The 8,292-nt window shown below is 40.9% G+C and overlaps 1 non-coding gene across 1 annotated transcript; it reads left to right on the top strand.

The window, feature by feature from the left end:
* The first annotated feature begins 399 nt into the window (after nucleotides 1–399).
* Nucleotides 400–503, top strand: LOC112787770 (small nucleolar RNA R71). The gene has a single exon (XR_003195163.1). It is a non-coding gene; the product is annotated as a small nucleolar RNA R71 (small nucleolar RNA).
* Nucleotides 504–8,292: the final 7,789 nt, after the last annotated feature.

The following is an 8,292-nucleotide window of genomic DNA, read 5'->3' as shown; positions in this document are numbered from 1 at the left end:
TATGGATCATAGTTTTGCCTTGGTGAATTCCCAATGTAGTTGGCTTGCTCCTGACTACCCTCTGCTTCTTCATTCACTCCTTCTTGGGTTGTTGATGAAGTTGAGATTGCTGCTACTTGGTTCCTCTCCATCTTCTTGGTGAGGTCAGCCAGCTGCTGGATAATGAGCTTGTTTTGGGCCAACAGAGCATCTACATTATTTAGCTCCATTACTCCTCTTGTGTTTCCTCTTTCGGAAGCATAGAAGTAGTCGTTCTCTGCTACTGTTTCAATGACATCTATAGCCTCCTCAATGGTTTTCTTCTTGTTCAAGGATCCTCCGGATGAATGGTCTACGGCCTTCTTTGACTCGTAAGAGAGCCCTTCATAGAAAATGTGCAGCTGCACCCATTCCTTGAACATGTCAGGTGGACACCTCCTTGTTAAGTCCTTGAACCTCTCCCATGCTTCATATAGAGTCTCACCATCTTGTTGCTTGAAAGTTTGAACCTCAGCTCTCAGCCTATTGATTCGTTGAGGGGGGTAAAATCTTGCTAAGAATTTGTTCACCACATCCTCCCAAGTTGTCAAGCTCTCCTTTGGGAAAGACTCCAGCCATTTGGCTGCTTTATCCTTAAGTGAGAATGGAAACAAGAGCAGTCTATAGGTGTCAGGATGAACACCATTAGACTTTACTATGTCACATATCCTCAGGAAGGTGGTTAGATGTTGATTGGGGTCTTCTTGAACACCTCCTCCAAACGAACAGTTGTTCTGAACAAGGGTGATGAGCTGTGGTTTAAGTTCAAAGTTGTTGGCATGGATTGTTGGCTTTTGGATGCTACTTCCACAATTGCATGGGTTTGGATTGATGTAAGAGCCCAAAATTCTTCTATCCTCACCAGCATGATTTGCTCTACCTCCTCCCCCATGGTTGTGATCCTCTTCTTCATGATGGTTTTCCATATTGTCTTCCATGTTTGGTTCAAAAAATTCCTCCTCTTCCTCAGCACCAACCACTTTCTTTCCTCTTGCCTCCCTCCTTAATCTAAGGAAGGTCCTCTCAGGTTCAGAATCGAAGGAAGTTGAAGCCCCACTTCTTCTTCCTGTCATACAACCATCAAGTGCAACCAAGAAAAGATAGGTGCAGAAAGTATTTTTGTCAGAATTACTGTTAGTTGTGGGTGATGCAATATATCAAACAGTTAGTGGATTAGCAAACAGAATTGAAAATAACAAAGAAAAACAAAAGAGTAGAGGGGGAAGGGAAGAAGTTTAACTAAAACAGAAAGTAAATCACTCAAAGAGAAAATGAAATTCACAAAATAAAAATGCTCAATCTAGTGATCTTCCAATTTAATCATTGTTGATGCACAATCAATCCCCGGCAATGGCGCCATAAACTTGATGCGGGTGGAAACTGTCTCTCAACAAATTTCCTTCGGCAAGTGTACCGAATTTGTCGTCAAGTAAAAACTCACAATAGAGTGAGGTCGAATCCCACATGGATTGATTGATCAAGCAACTTTAATCAGAAGAATGTTCTAGTTGAGCGAATCCAAAATTTTGGTTGAGAGTTGCAGAAAATAAAATGGCGGGAATGTAAATAACAGAAAAGTAAATACCAGAATTAAAGGACTGGAAGTAAATGACTGAAAGTAAATTGCAGAATTGTAAATGGGAATGGGGGATTTTCTCATAAAGGTAAATGGCAAAAATTAAAGAGAATGGGTAAGATCAGAGATGGGGAGTTCATTGGGCTTAGGAGATATTGCAATCCTCCGGATCAAGTTCATTTTCATCTCTTCCTCAATCAATGCACTCATTGATCTCCTTGGCAATCTTAATTGATTGAATTACAAATTTAATCCCTCAAATCTTGATCAATAGCCAATTCCTTGGTCAATTGCTCATGAGAAGAGATGAAGTATAGTCACTGATTATACCACATACATTTCCCAAATCAAGTATTGAGAGGGTTATAGTCACATACCCATCCAAACCCAATTTGGTCCAGCATGAGAAAGCATTTCTAGCTTGATCTCTTCATTCCTCTTTCAAGGTTCAGAAGAGATCCAAGTTTGAATAGCTTCTTTTCCAAGATAACTACCCAATTGGATGAAGATCGAAAGCTTTCAAGTAAAATCAAGAGAAAAGATAGAAGAAGAATAATGAAAATTAGTATTGATCCATCAAATTACAACAGAGCTCCCTAACCCAATGAAAGGGGTTTAGTTGTTCATAGCTCTAGAAAATGAAAACAAAGAGGGAGAATACATCATAAAACTAGAAAATGCAGAGAAGGTAAAATACAGAGAGTAGTTCTCTTTTCCAACTCTCAGAACTACTAAACAATTTAAAGCCACTCATATATATACTACTTTTCTCAGCTTCTAGTTGGCTCTTCAAGTTTTGGGCCTTTGGATCTTGAGTTTGAAGCAGTTCTCTTCTTCATTTGGGCTTAGCTTTACTTGCAGAGAGAAAGTGTGAAGTGGGCAGAGACTTTAGCTCAGGATGTTAGGGGTGTTAACGTTTAGTGAAAATATGAGTTCGAGAACGTTAGTGACAATCAACTTTCTCACTAACATTCCTAAGTAAAAGCCACGTTAATTTCAACGTTAGTGGCACAAACGTTGCCACTAACGTTGCCTCTAAGTCCTTCGCACACATTATTGAGACTTAACATTCCCAATAACTTTGAAAAGCCCGCTTTCTTCCCACGTTAGAGCCCACGTTAACTTAGTTAACGTGGCTCTTTAACGTGGGCTTGCCATCCTTCGAGAACGTTAGTGACACTCAACATTGTCACTAACGTTCCAAGGTGCCCCTATGTCTCACGTTAGAGTCCACGTTAACTAGGTTAACGTGGCTTCTAACGTGGCCATGCTTAGCCATCCCCAACGTTAGTGACAATGTTGAGTGTCACTAACGTTGGCCATTCTTTCACTCATCAACGTTAGCTTCCACGTTAACTAAGTTAACGTGGAAGTTAACGTGGCTCCTTGGGGGTTGTGTGGTTGCCTCCAACGTTAGTGACAATGTTGGGTGTCACTAACGTTGTCGACCACTCTTGCTTCTTACGTTAGCTCCCACGTTAACCAACGTGGGAGTTAACGTGGTATGTTTCTCCTTAGGCCAACGTTAGTGACAGTGTTGAATGTCACTAACGTTGGCGTTTCTTCTCCCTTTTAACGTTAGAGGCCACGTTAATTAATTTAACGTGGACTCTAACGTGGCCACTTATTAGCATTTGCCAATGTTAGTGACAATGTTAAGTGTTACTAACGTTGGCTCAACTTCCCATCTCCACGTTAGAGTTCACGTTAACTTAGTTAACGTGACTCTTAACGTGGTCAATGATGGCTTCGAGAGCGTTATTGGCAATCATTTTTCTCATTAACTTTGCAAGTTACCTCCCATTCCTTACTTCCTTTGGTTCTGAAATCAAGCAATAGAGCGCATCAAAGTTCTAGTCCAAGTCATGGGCAATGTAGCATATAATTTGTCACTAAACTCATGCAAAATCCTCATGAAATCATGTAAAATGCACAATGTATGCTTGAATCAAGGTGTAAGTGAATATCTACCCAAAACTAGCTTTTTTCCTAAGGGAATGCATGAAACTATCCTAAAAACAGTAAAGAAATGGTCAGTGAAACTGGCCAAGATGCCCTGGCATCAAGTAATCGCCAATAACGATCTCGAAGCCATCATTGCCCACGTTAAGAGTCACGTTAACTAAGTTAACGTGAACTCTAACGTGGAGGAAAGGAAATGGCGCCAACGTTAGTGACACTTACCTTTGTCACTAACGTTGGACCAAGCTCATAAGTGGCCACGTTAAGAGCCACGTTAACTTAGTTAACGTGGCCTCTAACTTTAAGAAGTAAAGGGGAAGCCAACGTTAGTGACATTCAACTTTGTCACTAACGTTGGCCAAGTCACAATAAGCCACGTTAACTTCCACGTTAACCTAGTTAACGTGGAAGCTAACGTGAAGAAAGTAGGTGATCGACAACGTTAGTGACACCAAACATTGTCACTAACGTTGGGATTAACCCACACAAGCCCCAATAAGCCACGTTAACTCCCACATTAACCTAGTTAACGTGGAAGCTAACGTGAAGAAGGAAGGTGATCGCGAACGTTAATGACACCTAACATTGTCACTAGCGTTGGAAGGAGCCCACACAAGCCACAATGAGCCACGTTAACTCCCACGTTAACGTAGTTAACGTGGAAGCTAACGTGAGGAGGAGAGATGATGAGCCAACGTTAGCGACATTCACCTTTGTCACTAACGTTGGAGATGGCTAGCACGGCCACGTTAAAGGCTACGTTAACCTAGTTAATGTGGACTCTAACGTGGGATCTAGGGGCACATTGGAACGTTAGTGACAAAGGTAAGTGTCACTAACGTTCTCGAAGGTTGGCAAGCCTACGTTAAGGAGCCACGTTAACTAAGTTAACGTGGACTCTAACATAGGGAAGGAGGAGACTTCTCAACGTTAACAACGTTTGTGCCACTAATGTTGGAGTTAACGTGGCTCTTACTTTGGTGAGGAACGTTAGTGAAAAAGGTGATTGTCACTAACGTTCTCGAACCCACATTTCCACTTAAACGTTAACACCACTAACGTCCTGAGCTAAAGTCTCTGCCCACTTCACACTTTCTCTCTGCAAGTAAAACTAAGCCCAATGAAGAAGATAACTACTTCAAACTCAAAATCCAAAGGCCCATACCCAAGACTTGAAGAGCCAACTAGAAAATCAGAAGAGTAGTATATATAGGAGTATCTTTGAATTAAAAGGAGAGTTGGAAATTATAGGGAGAGTCTTGGCATAGAATTACTCTCTGTATTTTACTTTCTCTGCACTTCTAGTTTCATCATGTATTCTCCATCTTTGTTTTCATTTTCCAGAGCTATGAACAACTAAACCCCTTTCATTGGGTTAGGGAGCTCTGTTATAATTTGATAGATCAATACTAGTTTTCATTATTCTTCTTCTATCTTTTCTCTTGATTTTACTTGAAAGCTTTCGATCTTCATCCAATTGAGTAGTTATCTTGGAAAAGAAGCTATCCAAACTTGGATCTCTTCTGAACCTTGAAAGAGGAATGAAGAGATCATGCTAGAAATGCTTTCTCATGCTGGACCAAATTGGGTTTGGATGGATATGTGACTATAATCCTCTCAACACTTGATTTGGGAAATGCATGTGGTATAATCATTGACCATACTTCATCTCTTCTCATGAGCAATTGACAAAGGAATTGGCTATTGATCAAGAATTGAGAGATTGAATTACAAGAAATTGTAATTCGATCACTTAAGATTGCCAAGGAGATCAATGAGTGCATTGATTGAGGAAGAGATGAAAATGAAATTGATCCGGAGAATGCAACATCTCCTGAGCCCAATGAACTCCCCATTTCTGATCTTACCCATTCTCTTTAATTTCAGTCATTTACTTTTATGAGCAATTACCCCATTCCCATTAAAGATTATGTAATTTACTTTCCGTCATCTACATTCAGCTCTTTATTTCTAGCATTTACTTTTCTGTTAATTACTTTCCCGCCATTTAATTTTTTGCAATTCTCAACCCAAATTCTGATTCGCTCAACTAGAATATTCCTCTAATTAAAGTTGCTTGATCAATCAATCCCTGTGGGATTCGACCTCACTCTGTTGTGAGTTTTTACTTGACGACAAATTCGGTACACTTGCCGAAGGAATTTGTTATGAGACAAGTTTTCCGTGCATCAAGTTTATGGCGCCGTTGCCGGGGATTGATTGTGCATCAACAATGATTAAATTGGAAGATAACTAGATTGAGCATTTTTGTTTTGTTTGATTTAATTTTCTGTTTGAGTAATTTACTTTCAATTTTAGTTAATTTCTTCCCTTCCCCCTACTTTTTCGTTTTTAGTTATTTACCATTCATTTCACTAACCCACTAACTGTTTGATATATTGCATCACTCACACTAACAGTCATTCTGACAGAAATACTTTCTGCATCATTCCTTGCTTGTACTTGTTGGTTATATGACAGGGAGAAGAAGCGGGGCTTCAACTTCCTTTGATTTTGAACCTGAGAGAACCTTCTTTAGATTAAGGAGGGAAGCAAGAGGAAAAAGAGTAGTTGGTGCTGAGGAAGAGGAGGAATACTTTGAGCCAAACATGGAAGAAAACATGAAAAACCATCATGAAAAAGAGGCTCACAACCATGGCGGAGGAGGTCGAGCAAATCATGCTAGGGAGGATAGAAGAGTTTTAGGCTCTTACATCAATCCAAACCCAGGAAACTGTGGAATTAGCATTCAAAAGCCAACCATCCATGCCAAAAATTTTTAACTAAAACCACAGCTCATCACCCTTGTTCAGAACAACTGTTCGTTCGGAGGAAGTGTCCAAGAAGACCCCAATCAACATCTAACCACCTTCCTAAGAATGTGACACAGTGAAATCTAATGGTGTTCATCCTGACGCCTATAGACTGCTCTTATTTCCATTCTCACTCAAGGATAAGGTAGCCAAGTGGCTGGAGTCTTTCCCGAAGGAGAGCTTGACAACCTGGGAAGATGTGGTGAATAAATTCTTAGCAAGATTTTACCCTCCTCAACGAATCAATAGGCCGAGAGCTGAGGTCCAAATTTTTAGGCAACAAGATGGCGAGACTCTCTATGAAGCATGGGAGAGGTTTAAAGACCTAACAAGGAGGTGCCCACCAGATATGTTCAACAAATGGGTGCAGCTGCACATTTTCTATGAAGGCCTGTCATATGAATCAAAGAAGGCAGTAGACCATTCATCCGGAGGATCTTTGAACAAGAAGAAGACCGTTGAGGAAGCCATAGATGTCATTGAAACAGTAGCAGAGAATGATTATTTCTATGCTTCTGAAAGAGGCAACACTAGAGGAGTAATAGAGCTAAATAATGTAGATGCTCTGCTGGTCCAAAACAAGCTCATTACCCAGCAGCTGGCTGACCTCACCAAGAAAATGGAGAGGAACCAAGTAGCAGCAATCACTACTTCATCAACAACCCAAGAAGGAGTGAATGAAGAAGCAGAGGGTAGTCAGGAGCAAGCCAACTACATTGGGAATTCACCTAGGCAAAACCATGATCCATACTCTAAGACCTATAACCCTGGATGGAGGAATCACCCAAACTTTGGGTGGGGAAATCAACAAGACCAAGGCCTAGATCAAAGACATTCAAATCCTAACAACAATGCAGCCCACCAACATTTTACATCTAGACCATATCAACACCCCCATAACAGCACCTCTCCACATCCATATCAAAACCAAAATAACTTACCTCATCCTTCCACTTCTAATCCCAATCTACCATAATTTGATGACAGACTCTCAAGGATTGAGAATCTACTTGAAGGCATAGGCAAAGAGATTCAAGACAATAAGGCATTCAAGGAGGAAGTGCGAGCAAATTTTAAGAACCAAGGAGATACAATCAAGAGATTGGAATCTCAAGTGGGGTATCTCTCTGAGCAGATTCCCAAACTCACAGATGGATTCCCAAGTGACATAGAGAAGAATCCGAGAGGTGAAACAAAGAAAGTAAGATGGGAAGATTGCAAGATGGTCACTATAAGTGATAAGGAGACTGAGGACAAGCCAAACAAGTTGGCAGAACAACCTGGAGACACCTCAGCAGAGAAGGTGGAAAAAGATTACCAAGAACCAGAAATCTCAAAACAGGAGCTGCTGAGACTCTATGCACCTTTTCCCCAACTGCTCAATGGTGCTGTGGAGAAGAGAATATACTCAAGGATTCTATATTTGTTTGCATCTCTGCATGTCAACATACCATTCATCAAGACTATTCAACAAATGCCTGCATACATCAAGTATATGAAGGAGCTGCTTCCCAGAAAAAGCTCACTCAAGGGAGGCCAAACTATAGTGATGAACAAGGAGTTCAGTGCCCTCATTCAACCACAGTTGCCTACAAAAAGAAAAGATCCAGGGAGTTTTCATGTCCCCTGTGGCATAGGAGAAACAATGTTTGGTAAAGCACTCTGCGATTTGGGAGTAAGCATCAACTTAATGCCCTTATCCCTGGTGAAGAGGCTGAAGATCAATGAGATAATGCCCACAGATGTAGTCATCAGGCTGGCAGACAAAACTCAAAAACAAGCAATAGGAGTGGTGGAAAATGTGTTGGTAAAGGTTGGGAAATACTTTCTTCCCATAGACTTTGTCATTCTGGACATAGAAGAGAGTCACACCCACCCAATCATACTGGGAAGACCATTCCTAGCTACAGCTAGAGCACTCAT

The sequence above is a fragment of the Arachis hypogaea genome, chromosome 20 (assembly GCF_003086295.3).
Source record: "Arachis hypogaea cultivar Tifrunner chromosome 20, arahy.Tifrunner.gnm2.J5K5, whole genome shotgun sequence".
Classification (NCBI taxonomy): Eukaryota; Viridiplantae; Streptophyta; class Magnoliopsida; order Fabales; family Fabaceae; genus Arachis; species Arachis hypogaea.
The sequence above is the reverse complement of the archived record's forward strand: the minus strand, read 5'-3'. Positions and strand labels throughout refer to the sequence as shown.